This window comes from Triticum aestivum, chromosome 4B (assembly GCF_018294505.1).
Source record: "Triticum aestivum cultivar Chinese Spring chromosome 4B, IWGSC CS RefSeq v2.1, whole genome shotgun sequence".
Lineage (NCBI taxonomy): Eukaryota > Viridiplantae > Streptophyta > Magnoliopsida > Poales > Poaceae > Triticum > Triticum aestivum.
Genome location: NC_057804.1, coordinates 597,531,801 through 597,558,568, shown reverse-complemented (window position 1 = coordinate 597,558,568; position 26,768 = coordinate 597,531,801).

The following is a 26,768-nucleotide window of genomic DNA, read 5'->3' as shown; positions in this document are numbered from 1 at the left end:
CGCCTACACCTGCTCCATGGTCAAGCCGGCATGGAACGACATGAGCATGACTGCCGACTCGTCGTCGGAGGCCACCTCCATCATCCATTGTCGTTGGAAACCTTCAGGGAGATTGCATGTCCTCCATCCTCTACGCACGACGGACCTACCAGTCGGCCTCAAGGGCGGCAAGCTCAGGCTTTGCTCCATGGAAAGGCTCACCCACAACGCGCTAGAGCTCACAATCATGATGGAGGTGGTGTGTGGAGGAGCATGTGAAGCGAGACGGTGGTGGTGCGGTTTGTGCCGGGCGCGGCCTCGTTTAAATAGCGGAAACCAGCTAGGACAAGTGGTACCCACGCCGAACTAGGTTTCTCGGTCGGCATGCATGTTTAATGTCGTCAGGAGGATAGCTGGCTGCCCGTTTTAATGTAATAGATATCTGTTTTTGTCCTGCGCACTCACGTCACTCTAGCATTGAACATGCGCGAAGACCAGGACGTAATGCGGGCGTCGATCTCGGCCAGCGCGCCCCTTCTATGCCGGCACCAGTGAGAGGTCGCGTCCGTTCTGGACCTGCATGATTGCGGCGGTGGCGCTCTCGAGCGGCATGAATAGGGATGGCAATTTTACCCATGGGTACCCGCGGATACCGTACCCACATGGGCAGGGTATAGGCACAATTTTATTCCCGCGGGCAGTACCATACCCTACCCATCATGTCATGAGTAGGGCACCAGTATAGTCTTTTACCCATGGATATACCCATACCTATTTATACTGACATGTGAAACTTACCTGTAACTCACATCTGTAACTATGTTAAAGTTGTGTCGTGAGCTTGTGTACCTATGTTAAAGTTGCTACCAATTGTCAAGTACTCAACTATCTATTCTTGAGTTGAGATCAATGTTTTTTTGTCAAATGTGTTATAGATGGATGTAAAATTGCGAATAACTTGTGTAATGTTTGATTTACCTGTTAGGTACCCAATGGGTATGCGTACCCGTCAGGTATGGGTACGGGTAAAGTTTCATACCCATGGGTACGGGTATGGATAGAATTTTGTACACATTGACTACACGCGTATGGGTATTGTATTGCTCTACCCGCCCCATACCCTACCCATTGCCATCCTTACATGAATGTGTGGCAACCGCTTTCCATGGGAGAGGGCTTTTCGCGGGACCGTGGTGTCGGATGCATCCGTGGCAGCGGTCTGGACGCCCGCAACCCCCTAGTTTCTTCTAATTTGCAGGGAAGACGGACGGTCCAGACCACTCGGCGGACCGATGGGTACCGGTTGGATGGCTTACCGCGTCCAAACCACTCGGTTCAGACAGCTTGAGGGTCAGTGTTGGAAATGCCCTAATGACATTAGGAAATTGGCGAAAATACAAAGGTGAACATGGGTGCGCACGCACCCACATGAATAGTAAATTCATAAAAAATGCTAGAAAAAAAATTCTGAAATTTCCCGGTATGAAACTTAGTTGATCATTCTACTTACGTGTGAAGTTTTATGATTTATTGACACCCATAGTATTCTTAGTGAAAAATACAAATGCGACCATACTATTCATTAAACAGTGCTTTTTAATATAGCTTCGATTAGCTTAAATTTTGTCACTTTTGCCCAGATTACCACAGATGTGATTTCTTCGTGATACTTCATATGCGAGTATACTGGTTGACTATGTATATTACAAAAATAAATTCATTTTTTTATTCTTCTAGTATTTTTTCGAATTTACTAGTTATAAAGGGTGCGCGCGCACCCATGTTCACCAAATGCGCATCCGGAAATTGGCGCATACAATTTTTCTGTAGTAGTAGTATTTTTTTTTCTTGTACTTCTTGGAAATAGAAAAATTGCCAGTGTGTCGAGGGCAGAGTCCACTTGTTGGTGGCACAGCGAACCATCTTTACGCTAACTACTACTCTTAATAAATGTGACCGTACTGATACTACTTATTTTCTCCTCAAAAAAGTTCTTACATGCGCACAAATGTCTGAACCGTTCTTTATTTCTGCCAGCAGGCAGAGGATTAGATATATTTTTCACAGAAAGCCAGAGGATTAGATTTGTCTAGACATTTTCCCCACAAATCCGGAGATAATTTTATTTTAGTTGGACCCGGACATAACTAATCCATATCTATACATGTGGTGTAGCCACAGGTTTATCAGCGACCCTTTTCCCTATCATATAAGACGTTGTAACAGGTCGACCAAACCATTCCAGTTGGCGGAGAGCCTCTTTGGTTAGATCATTAGATTCCGAGGACCAAGGACACAGAGTAAACCATAAAAAATGGACAAGAATGCATATGTGTAAAACAGGACGTTGGGAAGCATAGGACTAGCATCCACTCAAACCTCTTTGTAATTACGAATCCTTTGTTTTTTTCATGTGATGCTATCAAATAAACAAAAATCCTAATAGGACTCAAATGGTCATTGACACTACAAACCTATGTTTCTAGTCATGAATTTTTGCAATCCTCCAAATCAAAGAGGCTCTTATTGATTAGGATGTTTGATTCGCATGAATAGAAAAAACACATGAATGGTCATAAGTATGGCCAAATTCAAGTCAAACCACAAGCAACAATAAAGTTCTAACGTTAATGTGCCACAAACTAATACCCTCGGCTCAATTTTCATGCCAATAATTTCTAAAAGAGGCCTGAGTGATTTGCCGAATCCTATATTTTTCCCGCCGAGTCTGAGTTCAAATAATTTCTTTTTCTTTGCCGGAAAGAGGTCTGAGTTCAAACATATAGACATCTAACATATGAGAGAATACTAATAGAAACTGTTTGATTGCATGAGTGGAATTGATAAGGTAGAAATTTTCTTCAAGGAGCCAAGTGCCATAGCTGTCAAAGAAACAAATAAAAAATTACATGAGACAGAATAAATGAAAGATTTCCTATGAAATACCAGTCGTGTGATGAAAATTCTTCCAAAACATTTCCTATATACAAAATCCCGCAAAACAAGTTGTTCTGTCACGGGAAACACTTTCGACGCAGCGGCCACATGTGACGGCCGGGTAATTGAGCTACAGTAACCCCCCTAATGATGCCACGTCACCCCAGTTATTGTTGTCAAATCTCGCGTTAGTTCAAAACGATTCGAATTCAAATTTGAATTAGAGGCAAACAACAATTTTTTAAAAAATATTAAACTAAAATGTTCGAAGTGTGCAAATAAATGCTTAGGTATTTATGGTGAGGGAACCATGCTTTTATAAAAACCTAAATACATAAAAAGAATTAAAATAGAAAAGAGAAATAAATAAAAGAAAACGAAAATACAAAACAGAAAACAAAAAGATAAAAGAAGAGAACCCCCTGGCCAACTGGGCCAGACGACCCAGCCGGCTAGCCCATCTGGCCCTAACCGGCCCAGCCCCACTCCCTTAACCACCCACTACGACCTAACCCTAACCCCTATCCACCCCACTCGCTGCCCACGACCCCCTCTCTATCGGTCGCTCCTCTCCCCCTCTCCCGATCCGATCTGGGGGGGGGATCGAACCCCCAGCGCCCGAGGCCGCTGCCCCTGACGCCGCCCCGAAGGCCGCGCCCCGCCACCCGTGCTGCCCGACGCCGGTTGCCGTTGCCCGCCGACGTTGTTGCTCGTCGCCTCCCCGACCCTGTCGCTGGTGCCGTCCCGGACCGCCGTCGCCGCTCGCCAGAACCACGCGGCCATGACTCCGTTGCCGCACGTCGTCCACGACTCCTCCTCGACCCCCACTGCCTCGGACCCTACTCCCCACCGTGAGCACCGCACCTCCCTCCTTCTTCCCCTTTGCCTCTGCCCTCGCGCGTCGCTAAGCTCGCCGCGGCCCTGCTCTCTCCCCGTGCTCTTCCCCGTCTCGCACCACTCGCGCGCCTCGGCCGCACTGGCCGCGCGCCGCACCACACCTTGCCCGCGCTCCGCCTCACCCCACCGCTCTCTGTCTGTGCTCGCCCTTGGCCGCGCCGGAGCTCTCTGCTCCTGCCGCGCGCGCCTCCTGCCTTGGCCGGTCGCGCCCGCAGCCATTCGGTGCCCCTCCCTGTTGCTCCGACCAAGCCACCCCGCGGCCACTGTCGCGGCTCCCGCAGGGTTGCAGCCGCTGTTGTGCCGTCTCCAGCCACCGCCGCTGCCTCCATCGCCCGTCCTCGCCGCCGTTTCGCCGTACTGCTCCGGCCGCCGTCGAGGCCGGCGCCCCCTGGTGGCCTCAGGCCTGCACGCCCGGCGCCCGTAACCGTGCCCGGGTGCCCGATGCCTAGTGCTCGTTAAGGCCCCTGGGCCATTGACAACAGGGCCCCACCCCCTGAGAACGTTAAAAACAAGAATTAATTAAATTAATAATTAATTAAATATTAATTAGTGAATTAGTTAAGTTAATTACTCATGTTTAATTAATCTAATTAACTAGTTAGTTTAATTAAACAGTAATTAGATTAGCTAGAACCTAGTTAACCTAAACAGAGTATGACAGGTGGGTCTCGCACGTCAGTTTGACCCAGTCAATGCGACGTCAGCATGCACTATTCTGGATAATGCTGTATTAAATTAATTAAATAAATGCTAAAATTAATTTAAATCTTTTAAAATTCATATAAAATAAACGTAGTTCGGATGAAAATACTTTGTACATGAAAGTTGCTCAGAACGACGAGAGGAATCTTGATACACAGTCCGTTCGCCCGCCACACATCCCTAGCATAGCAAACCTGCAACATTTCACCTCCGGTTCATCTGTCTGAAAATGTGAAACACCAAGAATACTTACTCGGATGTTTCCCCCTTCACTGGTACCACCTCCTACTGTGTTAGGGCACACCTAACATCGCGCATTGTCATGTCTTCCATCGTCATGCTTATGCTTGCTTTTATATTTATTGTTTCTTCCCCCTCTTCTCTCGCCAGACACCGAGACCGACGCTGTTACTACCCAGTACGACTACGGTGTTGACAACCCCTCCTACTTGCCAAAGCAACCAGGCAACCCCCCCCTTGATCACCAGATATCGCCTATTCTTCTCTATACTGCTTGCATTAGAGTAGTGTAGCATGTTACTGTTCGGTTACTCCTATTCTGTTGCATAACTTGTCATTGTTGCTACAGTCGTTGATACCTTACCCGCAATCCTAAATGCTTAATATAGGATGCTAGTTTATCATCATTGGCCCTACATTCTTGTCAGTCTGCCTTGCTATACTATCGGGCCATGATCACTTGGAAGGTGATCACAAGTATATACTATACATATATACATACTATACAGATGGTGACTAAAGTCGGGTTGGCTCGTTGAGTACCCGCAAGTGATTCCGATGTGGGGGCTGGAAGGACAGGTGGCTCCATCCCGGTAGAGGTGGGCCTGGGTTCCCGACGGCCCCCGACTGTTACTTTGGGGCGGAGCGACAAGGCGGGTTGAGACCACCTAGGAGAGAGGTGGGTCTGGCCCTGATCGGCGTTCGCGGTTGCTTCATAATAGCACGCTTAATGAGATCTTGGTATTTGATCTGAGTCTGGGCACTGGCCTATACGCACTAACCAACTACGCGGGAAAGATATGGGCACTCAACGTCGTGGTATCAGCCAAAGCCTTCTTGACGTCAGCGACTGAGCGGCGCGCGCCGGATTGGAACGTAAGCCTGCTCTTGTATTAAGGGGGCTAGTTCTGCTTCCGGCCGCCCACGCAACGTGCAGGTGTGCAATGGGCGATGGGCCCAGACCCCTGCGTGCATAGGATTTAGACCGGCGTGCTGACCTCTCTGTTGTGCCTAGGTGGGGCTGCGACGTGTTGATCTTTCGAGGCCGGGCATGACCCAGGAAAGTGTGTCCGGCCAAAGGGGATCGAGCGTGTTGGGTTATGTGGTGCACCCCTGCAGGGAAGTTTATCTATTCGAATAGCCATGTCCCTCGGTAAAAGGACGACCCGGAGTTGTACCTTGACCTTATGACAACTAGAACCAGATACTTAATAAAACACACCCAGACAAGTTCCACAGATATCCCGGTGATCGCTTTTCCACAGGGCGACGCGGGGAGGATCACCAGGTAGGATTATGCTATGCGATGCTACTTGGAGGACTTCAATCTACTCTTTTCTACATGTTGCAAGACGGAGGCTGCCAGAAGCGTAGTCTTCGATAGGACTAGCTACCCCCCTCTTATTCTGGAATTTCTGCAGTTCAGTCCACCGGTATTGCCTCTTTACACATATACCCATGCATATGTAGTGTAGATCCTTGCTTGCGAGTACCTTGGATGAGTACTCATGGTTGCTTTTCTCCCTCTTTTCCCCCTTTCCATTTTACCTGGTTGTCGCAACCAGATGCTAGAGCCCAGGAGCTTGACGCCACCTCGACGACGGCTCCTACTATACCGGAGGTGCCTGCTGCTACGTGCAGGCCGTTGATGATGACTAGGAGTAGTTTAGGAGGATCCCAGGCAGGAGGCATGCGCCTCTTTCGATCTGTATCCCGGTTTGTGCTAGCCTTCTTAAGGCAAACTTGTTTAACTTATGTCTGTACTAAGATATTGTTGCTTCCGCTGACTCGTCTATGATCGAGCACTTGTATTCGAGCCCTCGAGGCCCCTGGCTTGTATTATGATGCTTGTATGACTTATTTTATTTTTAGAGTTGTGTTGTGATATATTCCCGTGAGTCCCTGATCTTGATCGTACACATTCGCGTGTATGATTAGTGTACGATTGAATCGGGGGCGTCACAAGTTGGTATCAGAGCCGACTGCCTGTAGGAATCCCCGTTTCACACTCCTTGGCCGAGGTCGAGTCTAGACTTTACAAAACTTTTACTAACATGGCTGTGCGGCCCATGGGCCCATGTCGCCATTGGGTGGTATTAAGATCTTTTATTCCTCATCTATGCTCTGGGACTCTGATCTCTCTTTTATTCGGGTTAAATGAATTTTGCTAAATCTAACATTAGGATCTCGTGATCACTTTCACCCGGAGAGCATATTATTACCAATGGTCGACTGCTGCACCAGAAGATTTCGAAGTTACTCTCCGATACTCTTTTGAGACTTTGTGCCCGTTGCTTTTGCAATTCCCTACCACCGAAATATCTCTATGGATAAATACATACACTTGCCGTTCTTACTTTTATTCCCAGTTGATCTTGTTATTACAAGATACCTTGAAATCCTTTCTATTGTTCCGAGAATATTTTGTGCCTACTCCCTTGCAGTTCCTTGCCACCTGAATACCCCTACGGATAATTTCTCGCCCTTATCGAGTATCCGTTCATCCCCATTTGTTCATGTGTTTCACATTGGTCTTCGAAATACTATTCGATCCTCCAAAAATCTTTATTAGCTTATTGCTCTGCAATACTTGTCTGCTTGCATTATGGATGCTTTCCATATGTCTGACAATATTCATTAGTATCCTTAGGCACCGTCTTTTTGATCCCATTGATTCAACCTGAGTGCGAATGCACGCAATCATCAGTTGATCCTTTTAAGTTATCTTTCCGGCTTAGACGTCATTTTAAACATGAGCTTGTTCTCGACCAATCTATTTGCCGTCAATTGTACCCTTAGGCCTATTGAACTTATCCACCCTTGATCAGAGCGTCCTCTTCTGATACTTTGATTTGGAAATCATAATTCCTTTGATATCTAAGCATCGAATCATTCAGATGTTCTATAATATGATGCCCTTGCATTCTTTCTTCAACTAGTTATGTGCCAATGCTCACACCATCTCCGCTATCGACCGTCAAATCCTTTGTTGGATTATTATTCGGCAATGTCCTTAATATTTAATCGCCTTGTGAATTCTTCCCTGATACATAATGCCATTAGTAAATCCTATTCTCTGATTTGGCCAACCATCCTCTTCTTCCGAGCTGGAGTTATTTGCTCTTGTAGTTTGTGGTATATGTTCCTAAGATTCCCTTATGGGTTGAACCTATACCTTCCTTAAAAACCGTATGAACCAGAAGGTTTTGACAAGTCATACCCTTCTAGTGTTAGCAGATAATTTTCTACCATACAACTTCTTCGAGGATGAGAAGTGAATGGAAGGTTATGCATTATAGAAGTGGGAGTCGACCTTGAACTTTGTGTTCATGCCCATGGACACGATGTAGATCTTATCATTAAAGCTTCTCTTAAATTAATTATTCCCTTGGTATAAGTACATCTTATATCTGGGATCTGGCCTTTTCCAATCGTGGTTCCAACCATGATATCCTTTAAATACCATTTTTGGTGCATGTTTAAGCACTTACCTTCTATAGAGCAATACCCCAGTCCAAGCTCTACTTTGGACTGTCGTCGAGTATTGCCCCCCTGGTATCTCGAGATTATCTTGGAACTGCATAACTTCTTATGAGTTCTTCATCAAGTACTACATTCTCACTGATTACAATTTTTCATGGACTCTGAGTTATTAAACACTCAAAGACACCGATAACTGAACCGAGTCCGCACTACGGTTCAACTACTCTTAGTAATCTTCTTTAAGTACGAGTTTGTACCCGATCAAGCCATTCCTAGCCTGATCGGCTATATCCTTATCATGCAACTTTTTAACTGTGCTACCTGGTCCTTATTCCCAGAGCACAACTTTCGATGATGAGCTAAGCTTACGTCGATCTTCCTTGTCTTACCGTTTCACCTCAAGCAACAAGCTTGATTCCGAGTTTGTGTCGTATCCGTGGTTTCAATAACTTTTCGCTCCATCCTTCCTTTTGCTTGATGTCGTCGATGACCGATTACATCTCCATGAAATCTCTCGACAAAATTTGTCATGATCATCATCAACATTCTGAGTTCCTCCAGGATATCAATTGTATTCATGATGAGAAATACCGTCCTTGCCCCTTGATGATGTGTGTTATCATCGTCAACTTTCTTGCTTTCCCTTCAACACAAACTTGTTCATGTTTTGTGTTGTACCTTGAGATCCTTGCTATCCAACTTATGTTATGTTCTACCTTGGAGTATTGCTAACTTTTATGTCAAGAATGTCCTGGGAAATTCACCACCCTTAAGAATTCTTGATACAAGTGATACTTATTAACATCACCATTCTTTTCTTGGTCCCTGTGTTGTTTCTAACCGAAATACCGACAAGTAGACTATGATGTGAACAATTCAAAACTTCTAGCAACCATATTGCTTGTAAGTTAATGAACTATAGTCACATTCTTTGTGTATTGGATATCGGATCACCCTTCTAACATTGATCATGCTACCTAAGCCCATCTTTCAGGTGCACCTTTCAACCAATGTTTACTTGCATATGTTTTTCTCAGACATACATCATTTATATCATTTGATCTGACAAATGTTATCTCCTTGTTCACATGATTGTGGAAATCCATCTTTTTTGGAAATCTCGAGGAATTGTCGCTGATTCCATCAGCCACCTCCTCATCCCCTCCTTGGTTTAGTGATGAACTATTGTTTCAAGAACCCGCTCCCCTAGTTCATTTCCCGAGAATCTTGCAATGTCATTTCGTTGATTTGTGTTGCACCTTTTCTTCTCGGACATCCTGAGTCTGAGGTATCTTGACTCGAATCAGATCCGAATCTCGGTCAGATATGATGGTTGGAACATATTTTCAAGAGTTATAACATTGGTCTTTATATGACGCAGTAAGGTGATGTCATGCCTAGCACACCTGGCCGGAGGCCCTATTGTTATAGCTTCCTTTTCGGCAAGGCTATCCATTCTTTCATGAGGAAACTATAAGACTTATTCTACAAGTTGTTCCTGATGAATCCTTCGTGTATCCAAAGTCTGAACTTTGCTTAAAGACCATGTCAATGCTATCTCGAAGCATGTCTGTGGTACTCCGACCTTCGATAAGAACATTTGAAGCCCAATGCTAAATGTTTCCTGCTCAATTATCCAAACCCCGCTGTATGGGTAATGTCATGAATTTTCTCTCCCCTTACCTAAAGAGTTTTCTACATTATATCTTGTCATGGATATCATGCTCTTCTTGTCCTTGGGAAGGATATATCCTTGAAATATGTGTTTAAACACATTCTCCTTTCCATTGTTCTGTTTAATCTGATAATCATATTTTCCTTTCCATTGATTGGTTTAACGTTTCTTGTGATCTATATGATCTAAGCAGTAATATTCTCCTGCTTATGTAAACACCTCGGTGTACAAATCTATCGGTAAGACCCTGTTACTATTGTTGATGACATTCCGGTAGCCAACGATGGACGAGAACTTTGCCTATTGGCCCGCCTCGTTCAACGAGCAGGAAAATGGTTCTCTTCGTCCCTCGCCCTTGGTACCAACGTGTTGCCAACATAACTGACGGGCTATCCTTTGACATGCCTTATTATCATGACAGTGCAAAATATCACCACCCTTTCTACTTTTTAACCCACATGGTGGGCCCATAACCCACAATTCCACAGGATGGAATCCTGACTCCCTGTACACCCCCTGTTTCCATAGTTATTCCTCGCGCGTTGCCTCGTATGTAATTCACGAGCCACCTTTCAAGAGATCATCAATACTGGTATCAGACACAATACTTATTTCCGTTGCTTTGAGCCCCTTTCACGCCTTGTTTCAGGCAACAAACGATTGCCCATGCGCTTGAAACTTCTACTTTGCACCTTCTTACTTTGCTCTCGATAATTTCTTAAATTTCAATTCGAGAGTTACTTTTCGCCACCTTCCCTAATGTTATATACCAGATAATACACCCTGCAGGGTTCCGTTCCTTTGAGTTACCCCTTATCATTATTCGTAAGTACGATGGAAACACCGAAGAAAGGATGACGGCTTCATCATGATGCCCTGAAGTAGAAAAATGAAGACATCAACGACAGGGATCAACTTCTTCGCGAAGAGCAAGCCAGGATGAGAAGACCCGCTAGATTCGTAACCAAAACCTTTCCCCCTTCACTACCTCTTAAATCTCGGGACGAGATTTCTTGTAGTGGAGGAGAATTGTGACGCCCGGGTAATTGAGCTACAGTAACCCCCCTCGTAATGGTGCCACGTCACCCTAGTTATTATTGACAAATCTCGCGTTAGTTCAAAACGATTCGAATTCAAATTTGAATTAGAGGCAAACAACAATTTTTTAAAATATTAAACTAAAATGTTCGAAGTGTGCAAATAAATGCTTAGGTATTTATGGTGAGGGAACCATGCTTTTATAAAAACCTAAATACATAAAATGAATTAAAATAGAAAAGAGAAATAAATAAAAGAAAAGCAAAATACAAAACAGAAAACAAAAATATAAAAGAAGAGAACCCTCCTGGCCAACTGGGCCAGACGACCCAGCCGGCTAGCCCATCTGGCCCTAACCGGCCCAGCCCCACTCCCTTAACCACCCACTACGACCGAACCCTAACTCCTATCCACCCCACTCGCTGCCCACGACCCCCTCTCTCTCGGCCGCTCCTCTCCCCCTCTCCCGATCCGATCTGGGGGGGGGTCGAACCCCCAGCGCCCAAGGCCGCTGCCCTTGACGCCGCCCCGGCGGCCGCGACCCGCCACCCGATGCTGCCCGACGCCGCTTGCCGTTGCCCACCGACGCCATTGCTCGTCGCCTCCCAGACCCCGTCGCTGGTGCCATCTCGGACCGCCATCGCCGCTCGCCGGAACCACGCCGCCACGACTGCGTCGCCGCCCATCGTCCCCGACTCCTCCTCGACCCCCACTGCCCCGGACCCTACTCCCCGCCGTGAGCACCGCACCTCCCTCCTTCTTCCCCTTTGCCTCCGCCCTCGCGCGTCGCTAAGCTTGCCGCGGCCCCGCTCTCTCCACGTGCTCCTCCCCGTCTCGCACCACTCGCGCGCCTCGGCCGCACTGGCCGCGCGCCGCGCCACACCTTGCCCGCGCTCCACCTCACACCACCGCTCTCTATCCGTGCTCGTCCTTGGCCGCGCCGGAGCTCTCTGCTCCTGCCGCGCACGCCTCCTACCTTGGCCGATCGTGCCTGCAGCCGTTCGGTGCCGCCCCCCTGTTGCTCCGGCCAAGCCACCCCGCGGCCACTGCCGCGGGTCCCGCAGGGTTGTAGCCGCTGTTGCGCCGTCTCCAGCCACCGCCGCTGCCTCCACCGCCCGTCCTCGCCGTCGTTTCGCCGTACTGCTTCGGCCGCCGTCGAGGCCGGCGCCCCCTGGTGGCCTCAGGCCTGCACGCCCGGCGCCCGTAACCGCGCCCGGGTGCCCAATGCCTAGTGCCCGTTAAGGCCCCTGGGCCATTGACAACAGGGCCCCACCCCCTGAGAACGTTAAAAAAAGAATTAATAAAATTAATAATTAATTAAATTAATTAATTAGTGAATTTATTAAGTTAATTACTCATGTTTAATTAATCTAATTAACTAGTTAGTTTAATTAAACAGTAATTAGGTTAGCTAGAACCTAGTTAACCTAAACAGAGTATGATAGGTGGGTCCCGCACGTCAGCTTGACCCAGTCAACGCCCCGTTGACTGCTGACGTCATGATGATGTCAGCATGCACTGTTCTGGATAATGTTGTACTAAATTAATTAAATAAATGCTAAAATTAATTTAAATCTTTTAAAATTCATATAAAATAAACCGTAGTTCGGATGAAAATACCTTGTACATGAAAGTTGCTCAGAACGACGAGACGAATCCGGATACACAGTCCCTTCGCCCGCCACACATCCCTAGCATAGCAAACCTGCAACATTTCACCTCTGGTTCATCGGTCCAAAAACGCGAAACACCGGGAATACTTTCCCGGATGTTTCCCCCTTCGCTGGTGCCACCTCCTACCGCGTTAGGGCACACCTAACACAGCACATTGTCATGTCTTCCATCGTCATGCTTATGCTTGCTTTTATATTTATTCTTTCTTCCCCCTCTTCTCTCGCTAGACACCAAGACCGACGCCGCTACTACCCAGTACGACTACGGTGTTGACGACCCCTCCTACTTGCCAGAGCAACCAGGCAAGCCCCCCCTGATCACCAGATATCGCCTATTCTTCTCTATACTGCTTGCATTAGAGTAGTGTAGCATGTTACTGTTCGGTTACTCCTATTCTGTTGCATAGCCTGTCATTGTTGCTACAGTCATTGATACCTTACCTGCAATCCTAAATGCTTAGTATAGGATGCTAGTTTATCATCATTGGCCCTACATTCTTGTCAGCCTGCCTTGCTATACTATCGGACCGTGATCACTTGGGAGGTGATCACGGGTATATACTATACATATATACATACTATACAGATGGTGACTAAAGTCGGGTTGGCTCGTTGAGTACCCGCAAGTGATTTCGATGTGGGGGCTGGAAGGACAGGTGGCTCCATCCCGGTAGAGGTGGGCCTGGGTTCCCGACGGCCCCCGACTGTTACTTTGTGGCGGAGTGACAGGGCAGATTGAGACCACCTAGGAGAGAGGTGGGCCTGGCCCTGATCGGCGTCCGCGGTTGCTTCATAATAACACGCTTAACGAGATCTTGGTATTTGATCTGAGTCTGGCCACTGGCCTATACGCACTAACCAACTACACGCGAAAGATATGGGCACTCGACGTCGTGGTATCAGCCAAAGCCTTCTTGACGTCAGCGACTGAGCGGCGCGCGCCGGATTGGAATGTAAGCCTGTTCTTGTATTAAGGGGGCTAGTTCTGCTTCCGGCCGCCCACGCAACGTGCAGGTGTGCAATGGGCAATGGGCCCAGACCCCTGCGCGCATAGGATTTAGACCGGCGTGCTGACCTCTCTGTTCTGCCTTGGTGGGGCTGTGACGTGTTGATCTTTCGAGGCCGGGCATGACCCAGGAAAGTGTGTCCGGCCAAAGGGGATCGAGCGTGTTGGGTTATGTGGTGCACCCCTGCAGGGAAGTTTATCTATTCGAATAGCCATGTCCCTCGGTAAAAGGATGACCCGGAGTTGTACCTTGACCTTATGACAACTAGAACCGGATACTTAATAAAACACACCCAGACAAGTTCCACAGACATCCCGGTGATCGCTTTTCCACAGGGCGACGAGGGGAGGATAACCGGGTAGGATTATGCTATGCGATGCTACTTGGAGGACTTCAATCTACTCTTTTCTACATGTTGCAAGACGGAGGCTGCCAGAAGCGTAGTCTTCGATAGGACTAGCTACCCCCCTCTTATTCTGGAATTTTTGCAGTTCAGTCCATCGGTATTGCCTCTTTACACATATACCCATGCATATGTAGTGTAGATCCCTGCTTGCGAGTACCTTGGATGAGTACTCACGGTTGCTTTTCTCCCTCTTTTCCCCCTTTCCATTTTACCTGGTTGTCGCAACCAGATGCTGGAGCCCAGGAGCTTGACACCACCTCGACGACGGCTCCTATTATACCGGAGGTGCCTGCTGCTATGTGCAGGCCGTTGGCGATGACCAGGAGTAGTTTAGGAGGATCCCAGGCAGGAGGCCTGCGCCTCTTTCGATCTGTATCCCAGTTTGTGCTAGCCTTCTTAAGGCAAACTTGTTTAACTTATGTCTGTACTAAGATATTGTTGTTTCCGCTGACTCGTCTATGATCGAGCACTTGTATTCGAGCCCTCGAGGCCCCTGGCTTGTATTATGATGCTTGTATGACTTATTTTATTTTTAGAGTTGTGTTGTGATATCTTCCGTGAGTCCCTGATCTTGATCGTACAGATTTGCGTGTATGATTAGTGTACGATTGAATCGGGGGCGTTACACCGCCTCCTCGTCCAAAAAAGCTTGGGTTTGTGCATGTCGCTGGCTCCGCCACAGGACCGCCTCGTCTTCGGTGGCCCTAGGGCCATAGGGGCGCGGTGGATCCTGGCAAGGACCGGCGGGAGGACTCTGTTGTTAGTCGTTTCTCTGAGATCTGTAAAGGTTTGTGTCATGCTCAAGAAGGCGAAATGGTCGCGGCTCCCTGAAGATGGAATAGGTTTCCCCACCTACCACCGGTTCCGGTGGTGTGTCTAGCACCGTTGGTGGGCGTGTGGAGGTGTGTCTCCGGTGGTTCTATGCACTGTGGATTTGCTCGGATATGATTGTTGTTGGTCTATGTTCGTGTGTCTTCAGGTTGGATCCTTTCGATCTATGTTATTCTTCACCGGCGGCGGTTGCTGTTATGGTGCGCTGGTCCTATGGGGCCTTAGCACGATGACTTACCGACTGTCTACAACAACAAGTTATGCCCGACTCCTGCGACGGAGGGGTGATGACGGCGACGCGCCTTTGACTTGCTTCAGTGCTTGTAGTCGTCCCTAGGTGGTCTACGGATTTGGATGTAATTTTTAATATTTCTGATGTTCGTTGTACTGTCTTCATTGAAGATGAATAGATCAGAAATTTTCTTGCAAAAAAAAAATCCCGCAAAACAAACTGTCCTATAGAAAAATCCGCAAACATACCAATTTTTCCAAAATTAAAAAGAGGCCATAGTGTGTTGTGATAATTAGGTGCAGCCTCCGAGATCGGAGAAGCATGGACAATGATCATTTTCACCTTGCCACTGACCTGAGCCACTTGTATCAGCTTCCAACAAAAATGGCCACTTGTATGGAACGGCGCACATGCAACCAAAGGTGAAAAGCTACTGTCACCTGCTGCAAGCAATAACAAAATAAGAAGAACGATATAAACGAGCACCATCAGCCCATGCGACAATAAGGCGCCATTAGGCCCTTCCCAGTGCTCCATGGTGTACAGGTGCTAAGGGTGCCACATAGGCAAAAAAATGATGTGGCAAAGCAATTAAAGAGGAGAGAGAGTATTATGGTGACCCCAATAAGAACCAATGCTAAGCACGTGGACCTAGGCAAAAAGACTACCAACCAATACATGAAGAAGTTTTATTAGTAAACAATTAAATAGCTGATTAAATAGAGGAGGCTTAGCTACAAAACCTAAGCACCGATGCATTAGGGATATTAGTTGCTAAGCATTTTAATGCACTTAGCACCCCACTTTAGCACCAATGCATTGGGAAAGGTCTTAGATTGCAATCACGGCATGCATGTGACTGTATGATTGCTCTACTTTTCAATTCCACGTCCCTTCTGATCTTATTGCCCGAATATTTTAGTTTTTTCTGAGTATCATTACCTGCCTGATCAAGGTATCCGGGGGGCAGTTGGCCATATATATATCGACCAATCATGATTAGTTTTCACGTCTTGTTGGTACGGTGCTCTAGTGACGTTTCCAAAGACCAAGTCACTAGTACTAGCTTTGCACGTCCAGTACGTTGTCACCGTGACAGTGACTAGGACGACACATTAATGGGGAGAGAAAAAGAGAGCAAAGGCAGAACCTTGCCGTATTGTGGACACCCCGAGTTCGTAATTTTGTGTACCTGACCGCCGCTGTCGTTCGCACAGTGGCGTACGTTGCGTGCCTACGTGCTACTAGACAGCAACAATTAATCACGGTCCAATCGTGGGCAAAAGGAGTGCGTCTCCTCTCAACATCTACTCCATGCGCTCTCGCGTCGCCCCTGCGGGCGGCTCCGGAGCAAACCCTAGCCGCCGCCAATAGTAGCCCACCCACCACCCTCTCCTCCCCTTGCCGCTGCCGACAGCGGTCGCCGGGCAAAGCCCGCGCGGCTCGGCGGCGGCGGGGCCCTTTTTCCTCCTCCCATCTGAAGGTGGTTGGCGCGGGCTGGTTCTCTCGGCGGGAGCTCGAGCGGCTGCGCGTGCTCGGGGCGGCACAGCTGGCCGGCAAGTACGAGGCGGTGCACGGAGGCGCGGGTACGCGTAGGCGGTAGGTAGGAGCGAGCTTTTCGGTGGCGCTAGGGCTTTTCATGCGCGTCGCCGGCCGTCGGCTTGATGGGCTCTAGAGGGCGGTGTGAGGCAGATCGGGCCCAGCGTCCTGTTCTGCGAGGTGGCTGCAATGACCGTCAGGCGCAAGATTCGACGCGGACCAGCGGCACCGATGGTGACCTGGGCCCCGGTGTCCAAATCTGGTGGTTGTGGCGGACGTTGGGCGCGTGGGGCCGGCGGTTGTCGGGCATGTGTCTGCGGTGGTGCACTCCTAGGGAAAAGTCTATACACAGAATCATACCAGCAACGCGCCGTAAAAACAGGCGCTGCTGCTACTTAGCAGTAGCGCATGCCAGCAAAACGCGCTGCTGATATAATTGTAGCAGTAGCGCGTCCACTGAAAGCAGCGCTACTGCTACAACACAACCCCGCCGCCACGCTAGTTATAGCAGCAACGCGTTAATACAAAGAGCGCTACTGCTAAAGACCATAGCAGTAGCACTTTCTCACAATGCCCGCTACTGCTAAGCTTACTACAAAAGTTTAGTCCCACCTCGCTCCGCGAACAAGGTTTTTACCACCTTAAATATGTTTTTTTCTCAAACTATCACAACCACTTGGTCTTCATTGAACTCTATGTGTAGAATTTGTTGCCGCAATATGAGTCTTCTCCGATTACTAAACCGGTGAAACTGGTGAGGACTCATATTGACAATTCAGATTGTACACAAAAAGATCATTGATGATCAATGTATTTTTCTTGTATATTTTTACATGTTTACACATAGTAGTAGCGATTTTCGTGCTAAAGGCGCTACTACTAGGTCGCTTGGCAGTAGCGCATTTATTTGTAGCGCGCTAGTGCTAAGCCATTCTATCTGCCCCTTCCTCTCCTATGTCCACTCACACTCACACTCACACTCGATCTCTCCATCAATCGCCCCACGCCCGCCCTCGCCCCTGCCGGCCGCCATCGCCTACTCCTCCCTCTGCGCCGCCATCACCTCCTCCTCCTCCCTGGACTCGATAATCCTTCACCGGCCGCCCTCTTCCCCGCCCCCTCCTCCTCCGTCCTCCCTCCACTCCTTCGCTAGCCGCCAGCCGGCCCTTCTATTGGTGCCAAAACTGGCAGATCTCGGGTAGGGGGTCCCGAATTGTGCGTCTAAGGATCGAAGGTAACATGAGGCAGGAGACACGATGTTTTACCTAGGTTCGGGCCCTCTTGATGGAGGTAATACCCTACGTCCCGCTTGATTGACTTTGATGAGTATAGGCGTTACAAGAGTTGATCTACCGCGACATCTTAATGGTTAAACCCTAGATGTCTAGCCTGTATGATCATGATCGCCTCTACGGACTAAACCCTCTGGTTTATATAGACACCGGAGGGACCTAGGTTGGTACAAGGTCGGTTTACAGAGAAAGGAAGATGCATGATCCGAACGCCAAGCTTGCCATCCACGCAAAGGAGAGTCCCATCCGGACACGGGAAAAGGTCTTCGATCTCACATCTTCACGGCCCACTAGTCCGGGCCATGTTACATAGCCCAAACGCCGAGGACCCCATAGTCCAGGACTCCCTTAGTAGCCCCCTGAACCAGGCTTAAATGATGATGTATCCGACGCGCAGGTTGTCTTCAACATTGCAAGGCAGGTTCCTTCTTCGAATACTTCAATACAGTGCTCCGCACATAATAGTTGTATCTGGCTCTGTTTAATAATCACAACCTTGAGTTGTAATGGCAAAAATACTCAAAACTAGGTAAGTGACGTCCATAGGCGATTTTTTTCGGCGAGGCGTTATGTCCTGGCCCGATTAGTATTCTGAACAAATTTATAGCCCCCGTTTCGAGGTACGGCTATTGACACGCCTTGTCAAAGCAGAGGTCGTGTCCCCTTATCACGGGATTTTCATCAATTTGGGTTTGGGTAATCCAACCGTGCCGTTCGCACGTCCACTTGGGAATAGGCGAGATTTAAGGCATATGAGGGGGTGCTTGATATCCACTGCCTTTATAAGGAGATAAGGATCCGTCTTTTTACCCCACGCCTTCTTCGTCCTCTGCCCTTCTGCCATTCGAGATCCAGCGCCCAAGTTCGAATCTTTTTCACTGCCACCAAACACCCCAACCATGTCCAGATCTGGAGCGCAAGGCAAATGGATGGCTTCCTCTGTTATAGAGGAGAACATCAAGGAGCTCCGGGAAGCTGGGTACCTGGCCGCGGACATAGCCCATTGATTTCCGGCCAAAAAGCATATCATCCCCACCCCGGAGCCTAACGAGAGGTAGTGTTCATCCCTCACTTCCTTCGCGGACTAGAGTTTCCCCTTCATCCTTTCGTCCGCGGTATGATGTATTACTATGGGCTAGATTTCCATGATCTGGCCCCAAATTCCTTCCTCAATATCTCGGCGTTCATCATCGTGTGCGAGGCATTTCTCTGCACCCCTCCCCACTTCGGCCTATGGCTCAAGGTCTTTAATGTGAAGTCGAAAGTGGCTGAAGACCAACACGCGGAGTACGGCGGCGCCATGGTGAGCAAACTTCCCATCGTCAACTGGCCCAAGGGGACCTTCGTGGAAACCGTCAAGGGATGGAAGCAGGGGTGGTTCTATATCACCGAGCCCCGTGACACCACATGGGCAGCCGCTCCTGAGTTTAAGTATGGTCCTCCCCTGCGGCTTACATCATGGCTCAAAAAGGGCCTTGATTGGGCATCGTCCGACGAGGTGACGACACTGCAGAGCCGAATAAAGGGTGGCATAATAGACAAGAACACCACTCTTGCCAGGGTGATCGAGGTGATGCTTTTTCGCCGGATTCTCCCCTGTCAACGCTGGACCCAATATATGTGGGAGTTCGACCCGGCCAGTCCTCGAACCTTACAGAGGTACTTCGGCATGACGCACGAAGACATATGGAAGCTGTTTTCTAAGGCGCAAAAGTCGTAGCCGAACTCGACTGAATACCGCGGCCTCGACTGCGCTCGTCCGAAAACTCCCGTAAGTTTTATGATAACTTTGGTTTGTAAATCCAGGGAGTATATTGATCTTTCCATTACTCCCATAGGGTTGGACAAAGAAGGTGGAGCGGATCCAGTGTCCGGCTCCGATGCCCGAAGACCCAGCAATCCCTTTACTGACAAAGATGCTAGTTCCGGCGCCATACAAAGAGCCGGAGAAGAAGGCCTAGAAGAAGGCCCAGGAGAACAGAGGTGGCCTCCGCTGTAAAGGCGCTTCAGACGTTGTGTCCGAAGCCTCTGAGAGTCTCTCCTCTCATGACGAAGATGAATATGAAGAAGAGAGCAACTCTCCCCTCAAGGGGGGAAAGAAGAAAAGGGTGGCTTCTGAAGACCTGGAAGCGGAGGCGTCCAAGAAGGGGGAAATCTCCCTTTTAGATGATTCCGAATCGGATGTCGACGCCACTCCCGAGTGGCACCCCAGGCCGAAGCCCCTGGCCGGATCGTAAGAATCCAAAGACACCATACATTTGTCCGATTTCATGCTTTGCGATTCTAACAAATCAATCTACCAGCTGCAACCCGGCCCGCGATCTCCCCCAATGACCAACGTCATCTGGGAGCTCGCTAGGGCTAAGCGCGATGGAGAGCGAATCGCCTCTGCAGGCTTCTCCACCCACCGCTACAAACAATGCTGAAAGGTTGTCCCGAAGAGTCTCTCCCAGTCACGGGGAGGTGCGGGAGGCTGTGAAGGTGGCGACGGAGGGTCAAACTTCCGTTGCCAAAGAGAGGGGAAAATCAACCTCCAAAGACACCGGCGACGGGGGCCATGATCAATTCGGCCCCCAGCCGAATATTATTCCGGAGTCCCAAACGGCTCCAGAATTGGGCGAATAGCCTTCTTCAAAAGAAGGGGACGCGCCCTCTCCACCAGCATCCTCCATCATTCCGGAGGAGCCGGATACTCTAGTGGAAAAGCTTTAGAGTGCTTCCATTGTGGAGGAACACCATACCCTTATGGGTACAGTGGCTGAAAAGGTTTGGTCCACCAAAAACGGATTGAACGAAGCCTATTCCAGCCTTTTAGCAGGCTTTGAGGTATGTGACGCAATATATTTTTGCTTATTTGCAAAAGGAATGCCTGTATATAGATAGTAGCCCCTGGGACTCTGTTCGGCGTTCGGGAAGAAAGGCCGAACAGAGGATCGAGTCAATGCTCGTAGGTGCTAACACATATGTCTCTTTAAATGAACAGGCTTCGATGCAAGCAGCAACCTCGTATACCTCCGAAGTATCCGAACTAAAGCGGAGGTTGGAGGAAAAGCATGGTATGTGATATCAAAACATATCCGAAATGATATGAGTGCTGAACTGTTATCTAAATAAGCTTTATGATTATGCTCATAGGTGACGCGTCTGAGGTCGAGTCCCTCAAGAGCGCGCTGGCCGAGGCCAAGAAGGAGGTGGACGAGGAGCGAACGGCCAGCCAGAAATATGAAGCAAGGTTGGAAGAAATCCAATAAGAGCTCAAGGACGATGTAAGCAAATGCGAGTCCTTGGAGTGCAAGGTGTCGGATCAAGACTCTGAATTGGTTATGGTGCTCCAAAGTGCACCGCAGGCCAGGGCTGAAACCCAAGGCACCTATCGGGAGATCCAAGAGGCAAAGCAGATCGCGGCGGGTAAGGCCTTTATTACGCAAAGGAAATTTGTAAGGAGAAAGTACACCTTACTGACCCGTGTTTGTAGTTCTCCAGTAGCGTTTGCGGATCTGCCCCGGAGTATTGCTGATGCCGCGAAGTTCTTCCAAGCTGAAGAGGGGAGCTCAACAGAGAAGTTGTTCTGGTCGCAATATCTTGGCCAGAGCAACCATTGCCCCTCAGTGATCAGCTGAAGCAGCAGATCGAACTGCATAGAGTGGCCGAATTGGCCATGAAGGATGTTATAATCCGTCTTTGGCCAGCCGAACCCATACCCAGCAGCTATTTTGGGCTTGTAAAGTGGCTAGTCGATGCCTGCCCATGGCTTGATGCTATAAAGCGGTCAGTCTGCATTGAAGGTGCCCGGATGGCCTTCGCCCGCGTCAAGGTGCAGTCGGCGAAGATGAATGCCACCAATCTTGCAACCGAGGGACCGCCCGCAGGCAAGGAGCACCGTACGTCGGAGTGGTATTTCAACGACATCCTTGAAGGATCCCGCATTGTAGAGGGTTAATGTTCAAAGGACATCATATTTGAATGAATGTAATGGTGTTGCCCAGACTTTGTATTTATGAAAACAAGTCCTTTGCATAATATTTTCTTGTTTCATCTTAAATTATTTCCTCTCCTTTGCGACAGTTTATTATTTAATCTGAGAGTTGCCAATCGTCGTCTTCAGCCCCTCACATAGGTAGTACGGCGGTGTTCGGGATAGCACAAAACACACTTAACCCAGTGACCTGGTCCTTGAAGGAGGTGTTAGTGCGGCGAACCAGGAAATTAGACTATGTGGCTTTATTACTCTCACTTAGCAATAGGAGTTTAACAATAGGATTGTAGGCGTAGCCCCTGGTATTGTTCGATAGTCCAAACATGGGTGTTGTAGACGCCCATCCGGGTAAAGACCGGTTTCATTGCCTAAAGAGGAAAAAATCGCAAGAGATTTTTAAGTAGTCGCCGAATAGCTGACCAGCTCTTGTTGCATCATGACAGTTAGTTTTCGGCTTTCTCTACTGAGGTGTTTATCCGAATGAGCCGGAAACACAATCGCAGTAGTTCTCCCTTTACTAGCTTAGCCAATTCAGCGGAATGTAAGGTAGCAAGCACAGGAGCCGAGAAACCCAACTATTGACCAAAGGGATGATTCAGAGCCAATGCATATACTGCTATATTCGGGACGCCAAACAGTCCTATAAAAGGTGTTCGGACTTTATTGTATTTTTAGGAAGTGTACGTGGCTGAACGGAGCCCCTGGCAATTTAAGTCAAACCGAGGTGTACATGACAATTAGACTAAACAAAAAGATGGAGTACAAATTAAGAAAAAAGCTGTAGCAAATAGCCTAGATGAAGAACTGTTTCTATTGTAGTCTAATTGATACGACAAAACATACTTGAACAGATAATGCTATAAGCATCGAGGCTATTTTGCAAGCCGAATGCAAGGGAAAGCTGCATACATGTACTAAAAAGGGAAGATGCTATCTTTAAGGATCCTTTGAGATACTCTGTCGTACACCCGCGCTTCTTTTCGCCTTGGTAAGTGATCGTTTTATAGGATCAGTGATCGCGTTGTCCTAAGGAGCCCTTGACACCATCTAAAGGTGATGTAGGTTTTAAAGAACCCGGAAAAAGAAAAACGAAAATAAAGAGAAAGAGGGTAAGAGAGTCTGGGTAGGTTCGAGCCATGTTGTGGACTTTATCTTTGATATGCCCCTGTCTTTTCTCATCGTATCTTTACTGCATAATTATGTGCACGCGGTATATATGCCACAGCTATATTGGGGCTAAGACAGAGGCCGGATTGCTAATCGAGCTCCTGACGAGTTGGACTGTCATTTAGCAGGGTAGTCCAGACTCATTTAATAGTGTCCGGGGGCTTTACTGCCGATGTATAGTTTGGCTTCATAAGGCCGGCCTAGACTTCCGTCGCAAGGGCCGCGGTGTGTTCCTCAGTACGGATGGAGCAATCCATGTTCCCATGGACTATTATAACACCGCATGGTCCTGGCATCTTGAGTTTTAGATAGACGTAGTGCGCACCGCATTAAAGCGAGCAAATGCAGTTCGTCCAAGCAGTGCGTGATAGCCACTGTAGAAAGGGATGATGTCGAAGATTAAGTCCTCGCTTCAAAAGTTGTCTGGCGAACCGAAAACGACTTCCAATGTGATTGAGCCCGTGCAGTGGGCCTCTACTCTAGGAATTACTCCTTTGAAGGTAGTTTTGGTGGGCTTGATTCTTGACGAGTCAATACCCATTTTGTGGACTATGTCCTGATAGAGTAGGTTAAGGCTGTTGCCGCCGTCCATAAGGACTCTCGTGAGGTGGAATCCATTGATAATTGGATCGAGGACCAATGCGGCTGAACCTCCATGACGGATAATGGTCGGGTGGTCTCTACGTTCGAAAGTGATCAGGGATGCTGACCATGGGTTGAATTTTGGGGCGACTGACTCTATCGTGTAGACGTCCCTTAATGCACGCTGGCGCTCCCTTTTGGGGATGTGAGTAACGTATATCATGTTCACCATTTTGACCTCAGGGGAAAATTTCTTCTACCCCCCTATATTCGATGGTCGAGGTTCTTTATCGTCATCCTCGCTGGGCGACCCTTTCCCCGTGTGCTCGGTGCTCATCTTACCGGCATGTTTAAAGACCCAACAACTTCTGTTGGTATGATTAGCAGGCTTGTCAGGGGTGCCGTGAATCTGGCAAGGTCGATCAAGTATTCGGTCCAAGCTAGATGAACCTTCTTTGTTTCTTTTGAATGGCTTCTTCTGCTGATCGGGTTTGGAGCCACTAAATCCAGCGTTGACCGTCGTGTCTTCAACATTGTCATTGTTGCTCTGACGCTTGTTTTTGTTGTGCCGGGGCCTGCCGTTTCTGTTCCTGGCTTCAGAAGTGCCAGGGTCGCTGGTACTGTTGCTGCTACGGGCTAGCCAGCTATCTTTGCCTGCACAAAAGCGTGTCGTGAGTGCTGTGAGGGCTGCCATGGACTTCGGCTTTTCTTGGCTGAGGTGTCGGGCGAGCCATTCGTCACGGATGTTGTGTTTAAAGGCTACTAGAGCTTCGGCATCTGGATAGTCAACAATTTGGTTCTTTTTAATCAGGAACCTAGTCCAGAATTTTCTGGCTGACTCTCCGGGCTGTTGGACTATGTGACTCAGGTCATTGGCATCCGGAGGCCGTATATAAGTGCCTTGGAAGTTGTCTCTAAAGGCATCCTCCAGGTCTTCCCAGCTTCCAATAGAGTTTTCTGGGAGACTGTTTAACCAGTGTCTAGCTGGTCCCTTAAGTTTGAGAGGAAGGTATTTGATGGCATGTAAATCGTCACTGCAAGCCATGTGAATGTGGAGAAGAAAGTCACCAATCCATACAGCAGGATCCGTTGTGCCATTGTACGATTCGATGTTCATGGGTTTAAACTCTTCGGGGAACTGGTGCTCCATTACCTCATCAGTGAAGCATAAAGGGTGTGCGGCGCCTCTGTATCGCGCGACGTCACGAGCAGTTCGGATGGAGTTCGGATGCGGTGGTCCCCTCGGGTAAGGTTATCCTTGTCGCGCTTGGCCTGATGGCCATCTTCCCGCGCTGGAGCCCGACCCCTTGATCCATAGATTGACCTGGTCTAAATGGCTCTACTGTCAAGGTCTTGTCGTAAGTCGTAAGTGTATCCTACAGCCGCTGTTGCTCTGCCTTTACGGCGGGCTGCGGTAGGATGGTGTTCGGCTTGAGTTGTCGGTCTGTCCCAACCACGCAGCGGCCGGTCAGGCCCGTCGCCGGTGTCGGTGTCAAAACTGGCAGATCTCGGGTAGGGGGTCCCGAACTATGCGTCTGAGGATGAAGGTAATAGGAGGCAAGGACATGATGTTTTACCCAGGTTTGGGCCCTCTTGATGGAGGTAATACCCTACTTCCTACTTGATTGACTTTGATGAGTATAGGGGTTACAAGACTTGATCTACCTCGAGATCATAAGGACTAAACCCTAGAAGTCTGGCTTGTATGATTGTGATCGTGTCTCTATAGACTAAACCTTCCGGTTTATATAGACACGGAGAGGACTAGGGTTATATAAAGTCGTTTTATAGAGGAAGGAAACTAAACATCCAAACGCCAAGCTTGCCATCCACGCCAAGGAGAGTGCCATCTGGAAAAGGGAGAAGGCCTTCGGTCTTGTATCTACATGGCCCATCAGTCCGGCCCATGTCACATAGGCCGGCTCCCCGAGGACCCTATAATCTAGGACTCCCTTAGTAGCCTCCGAACTTGCCTTCAATGATGATGTTGTATCCGGCTTCGTGTCTTCGGCTTTGCAAGGCGGGTTCACCATTGTGCTTCATACAGTTCGGTTTTTGCACTTGAATGCCATATCCTTCAACTTCTGCGCCACCGTCGCCTCGGCTTCCATGTGTCAAATGAATACGAAGGGTCCAAGCATTTTTACAAATAACCCCTCGGCCATGCTAGGAAGGTGCCTATTTAAAGAGATTGAATCTCATATGCCATTCCTCACCAAGCAAAAATCCTTAGAGCTCGCCATAAGAAACCATTCAAACATGGTCGGAGCTGCTGGTTCTTCCTCGCGCCCCCACGGCCCTCAAAAAGGCGATTGGGAGAGTTGTTCAGTATCCCTCGCCCAGATGACCAAGCTTTAGGTGCAGGGATATCTCCCACCCTCGGATCTAGTCTTTGTTTAGGCAGGATTAACTTCTTTCAATGGTGAAGCCCAAGCGGAGAATTTCCCCAATCCCGCTAAGGGAGAGCGGGTGTGCTTTGTTTACTTACTGCTAAGAGGCGTGGGGTTTCCAATCCACCCCTTCCTCAGCGGTCTCCTGGAATATTATGGCCTCCAATTGCACAACCATACGCCAGGCTCTATCCCGCAGATCACAAGCTTTGTCGCTCTCTGCGAGCTATTCTTGGGCTGCGAGGCCCATTTTGAACTATTGAAAAAAATATTTCTGCCTCGTCTGCCACTCCCAAAAAGGATCCATATTCGAGGTGGGCGGCTGGTAACCCACAAGTATAGGGGATTGCAACAGTTTTCGAGGGTAGAGTATTCAACCCAAATTTATTGATTCGACACAAGGGGAGCCAAAGAATATTCTCAAGTATTAGCAGTTGAGTTGTCAATTCAACCACACCTAGATAACTTAGTGTGTGCAACAAACTATTTAGTAGCAAGGTAGTATGGAAGTATCAGTAACGGTAGCAAAAGTAACAGTAGCCGTTTTGTAGTAATTGTAACAGTGCCAACGGCAAAGTAACTGAGCAAAGAATAATATGTGAAAAGATCGTAGGCATTGGATAGGTGATGGATAATTATGTCGGATGCAATTCATCATGTAACAGTTATAACATAGGGTGACACAGAACTAGCTCCAGCTCATCAATATAATGTAGGCATGT